Here is a 7,065-nt window from a genome sequence, read left to right as displayed (position 1 = left end):
CTGTTGGACTTTAACCTGGCGTTGTGAGACTTATTACTGTGCCTTTGGGGTGGGCAGATTGTGGCCGTTGCTGTTTTCCCTCCTAGCCACAGGTGCCGCTCTAACTCTCCTCCTGTGCTCCTCTCCCTTCAGTGCTCCCGGAGTCACTTCTTGCCCGCCTGCAGCCCCGCCGTTGCTCATTGTCAAATGTCAGGTGAAGCTGCTCTCCTAGGGTGCAGCGCGGCCCGTGTCACTGATAGTGGCCTGTCTCAATCGCATTGCATTGTGGGAGCTGAAAGCGCCATTTCTCTGCCACCAAATATACACCTGAAATTCCCACATTCAACATGGAGATTGTCCTTAATTCAGGCCTCCTTCCCCACTCCACCCTTCCCCTCCCCACCCCCCACACACCCACACAAACACATGGTCTTCAATTCAATCCTCTGAAGGGTCAGGGCTGAGGCTCCTGGCCTTCATTTGATTCCCAGATCGGTTAATATATAGGAGGTTTTTTACAAAAAGTCATTTTTGTTCATCTTTTGTGTAGACACTAAAGTGAACTCAATATAGAAGAATCATAGCACCCCAACAGTGCAAGAGGGAGCCATTCAGTCCATCAAGCTTGCACCAACATCAATCCCACCCGGGCCTATCTCCGCAACCCCACGTATTTACCCTGCTAATCCCCGAGACTAAGGGGCAATTCAGCATGGCCAATCAACCTAACCCACACATCTTTGGACCATGGGATGAAACCGGAGCAGCCGAAGGAAACCCAGGCAGGAATGAGGAGAAAATGCAAAATCCTTACAGGCGGTCACTCAAGGCCGGAATCGAACCCGGGTCCCTGGTGTGAGGCCCCTCTTCCAAATAATGCCTGTGGGATACTTGTCCGCCTGAGAGAGTAGCTCGGTCTGGTTCAACCTTTTCTCTGAAAGCGAGAACCTCTGACATTGCAATCCTCCTTCAGTATGTCCTTGATGTTGTGTTTTTCTCTTTGCTTTTGACGTTTTCATTGTTTGGATTGGGCATCACATGCAAGGTCAGCCTTTGTTATCCATTCCCTAATTATCTTCAGAAGGTGGTGATGAGCCAGCTTTTTGATCCACTGCCATCTTTGTGCTGAATCTACTGCCACGGAGCTGTGAGGAAGAGAGTTCTAGGACTGTGGCTTGGAAATGGTGAAAGGAAGGAACCTCAATACAGTTTCACGTCAGGATATTGTGCAATTTGGAAGGGAGCTTGCAGGTGACAGTGTTTTCAAGCATCTTGTGTCCTTATGCTTCCACTTGATAACGGCCACACATGGCAGGCTGGGTTATGGTCTCAAGTCTCCAGAGTGGGGCATGAACACACAATCTTCTGACTCTGCAGATCTATCCCTCTTGTAGAGAGACCACTAACCCTATTGTACTGCTGTGAATGAACAAGGAACAAAGAAAATTACAGCAGAGGAACAGGCCCTTCGGCCCTCCAAGCCTGCACCAACCATGCTGCCCGACTGAACTAAAACCCCCTACCCTTCCGGGGACCATATCCCTCTATTCCCATCCTATTTATGTCTTTGTCAAGACATCCTTAAATGTCACCATCGTATCTGCTTCCACTACCTACCCCGGCAGCGAGTTCCAGGCACCCACCACCCTCTGTGTAAAAACTTGCCTCGTACATCTTCTTTAAACCTTGCCCCTCGCACCTTAAACCTATGCCCCCTATTGACTCTTCCACCCTGGGAAAAAGCTTCTGACTATCCACTCTATCCATGCCCCTCATAATCTTGTAGACTTCTATCAGGTCGCCCATCAACCTTCGTCGTTCCAGTGAGAACAAACCAAGTTTCTCCAACCTCTCCTCATAGCTAATGCCCTCCATACCAGGCAACATCCTGGTAAATTTTTTTCCAAAGCCTCTACATCCTTCTAGAACATAGAACATTACAGCGCAGTACAGGCCCTTCGGCCCTCGATGTTGCGCCGACCAGTGAAACCAATCTAAAGCCCATCTAACCTACACTATTCCAATATCATCCATATGTTTATCCAATGACCATTTAAATGCCCTTAATGTTGGCGAGTTCACTACTGCTGCAGGCAGGGCATTCCACACCCTTACTATTCTCTGAGTAAAGAACCTACCTCTGACATCTGTCCTATATCTATCACCCGTCAATTTAAAGCTACGTCCCCTCATGCTAGCTATCACCATCCGAGGAAAAAGGCTTACACTGTCCACCCTATCTAATCCTCTGATAATCTTGTATGCCTCTATTAAGTCACCTCTTAACCTTCTTCTCTCTAATGAAAACAACCTCAAGTCCCTCAGCCTTTCCTCATAAGACCTTCCCACCATACCAGGCAACATCCTGGTAAATCTCCTCTGTACCCTTTCAATGCTTCCACATCCTTCCTATAATGTGGCGACCAGAACTGTATGCAATACTCCAAGTGCGGCCATACCAGAGTTTTGTACAGCTGCAACATGACCTCCTGGCTCCGAAACTCAATCCCTCTACCAAAAAAAGCTAACACACCGTACGCCTTCTTAACAACCCTATCAACCTGGATGCCAACTTTCAGGGATCTATGCACATAGACACCGAGATCTCTCTGCTCATCCACACTACCAAGTATCTTACCATTAGCCCAATACTCTGTAATCCGATTACTCCTTCCAAAGTGAATCACCTCACACTTTTCCGCATTAAACTCCATTTGCCACCTCTCAGCCCAGTTCTGCAGCTTATCTATGTCCCTCTGTAAACTGCAACAACCTTCTGTACTGTCTACAACTCCACCGACTTTAGTGTCATCCGCAAATTTACTAACCCTTCTACGCCTTCATCCAGGTCATTTATAAAAATGACAAACAGCAGTGGCCCCAAAACAGATCCTTGCAGTACACCACTAGTAACTGAACTCCAGGATGAATATTTCCCATCAACCACCACCCTCTGTTTTCTTACAGCTCGCCAATTCCTGATCCAAACCACTAAATCACCCTCAATCCCACGCGTCTGTATAGCTTACCGTGGGGAACCTTATCAAACGCTTTACTGAAATCCATATACACCACATCAACTGCTTTACCCTCATCCACCTCTTTGGTCACCTTCTCAAAGAACTCAATAAGGTTTGTGAGGCACGACCTACCCTTCACAAAACCGTGTTGACTATCCCTAATCAAATTATTCCTTTCCAGATGATTATAAATCCTATCTCTTATAATCCTTTCCAAAACTTTGCCCACAACGGAAGTAAGGCTCACTGGTCTATAAATACCAGATTTGTCTCTACTCCCCTTTTTGAACAAGGGGACAACATTTGCTATCCTCCAGTCTTCCGGCACTATTCCTGTAGTCAATGACAACGTAAAGATCAAAGCCAAAGGCACTGCAATCTCCTCCCTAGCCTCCCAGAGAATCCTAGGATAAATCCCATCCGGCCCAGGGGACTTATCTATTTTCACATTTTCCAGAATTGCTAACATCTCCACCTTATTAACCTCAATCCCATCTAGTCCAATAGCCTGCATCTCAGTATTCTCCTCGACAACATTGTCTTTTTCCTGCGTGAATACTGACAAAAAATATTCATTTAGCACCTCTTCTATCTCTTCAGACTCCACGCACAACTTCCCACTACTGTCCTTGACTGGCCCTAATCTTACCCTAGTCATTCTTTTATTCCTGACATACCTATAGAAAGCTTCAGGGTTTTCCTTGATCCTACCTGCCAAAGACTTCTCATGTCCCCTCCTGACTCTTCTTAACTCTCTCTTTAGGTCCTTCCTGGCTAACTTGTAACTCTCAAGCGCCCTAACTGAGCCTTCATGTCTCATCTTTACATAAGTCTCCTTCTTCCTCTTCACAAGAGATTCAACTTCTTTAGTAAATCACGGTTCCCTCGCTCGACCACTTCCTCCCTGCCTGACAGGTACATACTTATCAAGGACACGCAGTAGCTGTTCCTTGAACAAGCTCCACATTTCAATTGTGCCCATCCCCTGCAGTTTCCTTCCCCGACCTATGCATCCTAAATCTCGCCTAATCGCATCATACTTTCCTTTCCCCCAGATATAACTCTTGCCCTTCGGTATATACCTATCCCTTTCCATCGCTAAAGTAAACGTAACCGAATTGTCATCACTATCACCAAAGTGCTGACCTACCTCCAAATCTAACACCTGGTCTGGTTCATTACCCAGTACCAAATCCAATGTGGCCTCGCCTCTTGTTGGCCTCTCTACATACTGTGTCAGGAAACCCTCCTGCACACATTGGACAAAAACTAACCCCTCTAAAGTACTCGAACTATAGCGTTTCCAGTCAATATTTGTAAAGTTAAAGTCCCCCATAACAACTACCCTGTTACTTTCGCTCCTATCCAGATTCATCTTTGCAATCCTTTCCTCTACATCTCTGGAACTTTTCAGAGGCCTATAGAAAACTCCCAACAGGGTGACCTCTCGGTTCCTGTTTCTAACCTTAGCCGATACTACCTCAGGAGACGAGTCCTCATCAAACGTCCTTTCTGCCACCGTAATACTGTCCTTGACTAAGAATGCCGCACCTCCTCCTCTTTTACCACCTTCCCTGCTCTTACTGAAACATCTAAACCCTGGAACCTGCAACAACCATTCCTGTCCCTGCTCTATCCATGTCTCCGAGATGGCCACAACATCGAAGTCCCAGGTACCAACCCATGCTGCAAGTTCACCCACCTTATTCCGGATGCTCCTGGCGTTGAAGTATACACACTTCAAACCACCATCCTGCCTGCCAGTACACTCCTGTGACCTTGAAACCTTGTCCATGATCTCACTACTCTCAACTTCCTGTACACTGGAGCTACAATTCAGGTTCCCATCCCCCTGCAGAATTAGTTTAAACCCTCCCGAAGAGCATGAGCAAATTTCCCCCCCAGGATATTGGTACCCCTCTGGTAGTGTGGCGACCAGAATTGAACACTATGGGCCTGATTTTACCAAAACCTTGCGCCCGTTTTCGGGCACGAAATCGCGGTAAAGTTGGGCGTTGGGCCTTTAACGCGATCTGCACTGGAATCCGAGCAGATCGTGCCTTTACCGACACCCGATTCGGGCACGGGTCAGGCCCACGCCCGAATCGGGTGGCCCGACGATTTCAATGCGTTTGCATGCATTTAAATCGACTTAATGAACCGCGCGTCCAACTCTACCGCCAAATCCCACTTTACCGTCTTCTGTCCCGATCCGTGTCCGCGCTGTTACCGACCTGCAAAATAAAAGTCTGAAGTCGCCGCTGCAGCCTCCGAAGAGCGGGGTCAGAGACTGCAACGGCTCTCTGACCCAGGTCATCCTCTGGTCGGGGCGGGAGGGGGGTGGGAGGAGGAGACGGGGTGTGACGTCTCATCCCCTGCGGGGGGGGGGGGGGTGGGAGGGAGGGGGTGTGACATCTCATCCCCGGGGGGGGGGGGGGAGGGGGGGGGTGATGTCTCATCCTCTGGGGAGGGGGGGGGTGGGAGGGGAGGGGGGGGGTGGGAGGGGAGGGGGTGTGACATCTCATCTCCGGGGGTGGGGGGGGGAGCGGGGGTGGGAGGGGAGGGGGTGTGACGTCTCATCCTCTGGTCGGGGGGGCGGGAGGGGGGGTCAGCAGCCAGTCTGCGGCCGATCCCTCCTGGCACCATCACTGGTACACTACCAGCCACAGATTCCTCTTCCCTGCAGGGGCAAGAGAGCGGGAGAGATGGCCGTGGCTGGCGGTGTACCAATGATGGTGTATCCCTTTACACTGTGGAATTGGCCACTGTGGAATCGGCCACTGTGGAATCGGCCGGTTCTGCTTCATCTTCTTAGCGAGGAATTGCTTCATCCTGAAGGTTTCGTGGGATGGCATGGCCGCACGTCCACTCCGGCAGGAGGCATCGGCCACAGACTGGCAGCCGAACCCCCCCTACCAGAGGATGAGATGTCACACTCCCTCTCCTCCCCTCCCCCCCCAGGGATGATACGTCACACCCCCCCCCCCCCCTCCCCACCCTCCCCCCCGCTGATCAGAGGATGAAGGTCAGAGAGCCGCTCTCTCCACGTTCTGCTTTTTTTTTTCGAGCCCGGGCGCACTCTGTCAGATTTTTTTCGAACTGCGCATGCACAATTCAGAGCTCCGATCGTTCCGCCAGCGCTAAGCCCCGCCCACAGCGCGGATCAGACCGGAGCCGGCAAAACACGTATGGGCGCGCTGCAAAGAGGATTCGAGGCGCGGATCTATTTGACGCCCAGATTCGGCACTTACGCTCAAAATGGTAAAATTCCCCTCTATATTCCAAGTCCAGCCTAACTAAGGTTCTATAAAGCTGCAACATGACTTGCCAATTTTTAAACTTAATGCCCTTCAGCGACCTGTGTATCTGTACACCCAGATCCCTCGGCTTATCAATACTCTTAAGGGTTCTGCCATTTACTGTGTATTTCCTATCTGTATTAGACCTTCCAAAATGCATTACATCACATGAATGATTAAATGAGTCAGCTTCTTTTGACTTGGCTCGGTGTATAACTCTTTTGCTCTATCACAGGGTTTTGGGCTCAGGTCACTCTTGAGGATCCAGAGAACACATAATTTCCAAGAATCCAGTGTCATGCAGTGCGTCACTCCATGGGGTATCATCTCTCAAGTGAGAAATAAAGCTCATTTTGCTGGACAACAAAACCCTCTAATCTTGCTGATTCGAGGAAGCCAGTTCTCAAGTGCCATGGTCTTTGAACCAAAACCAGCACCAACTTTTAAATTTATCGGAAGATATTCAATTTTGAGCATTCGCAGGAACATTCCTTGGTATTGACCCAGTGCGGTCTTTCTCCCTACCTGCAACAAAGTGACTTTATCAGAGAAGCATCGAATCCCTACATACAGAAGGAGGACATTTGGTCCATCGAGTCTGTACTGACCACAATCCTACCCAGGCCCAATTCCTGTAACTGCACACATTACCCTGCTAATCCCCCTGACACTAGGGTCAATTTAGCATGGCCAATCCACCTAACCCACACATCTTTGGACTGTGGGAGGAAACCGGAGCACCTGAAGGAAACCCACGCAGACACAGG

The sequence above is a fragment of the Mustelus asterias genome, chromosome 20 (assembly GCF_964213995.1).
Source record: "Mustelus asterias chromosome 20, sMusAst1.hap1.1, whole genome shotgun sequence".
NCBI classification, from domain to species: domain Eukaryota; kingdom Metazoa; phylum Chordata; class Chondrichthyes; order Carcharhiniformes; family Triakidae; genus Mustelus; species Mustelus asterias.
Note: the sequence above shows the minus strand (reverse complement) of the source record.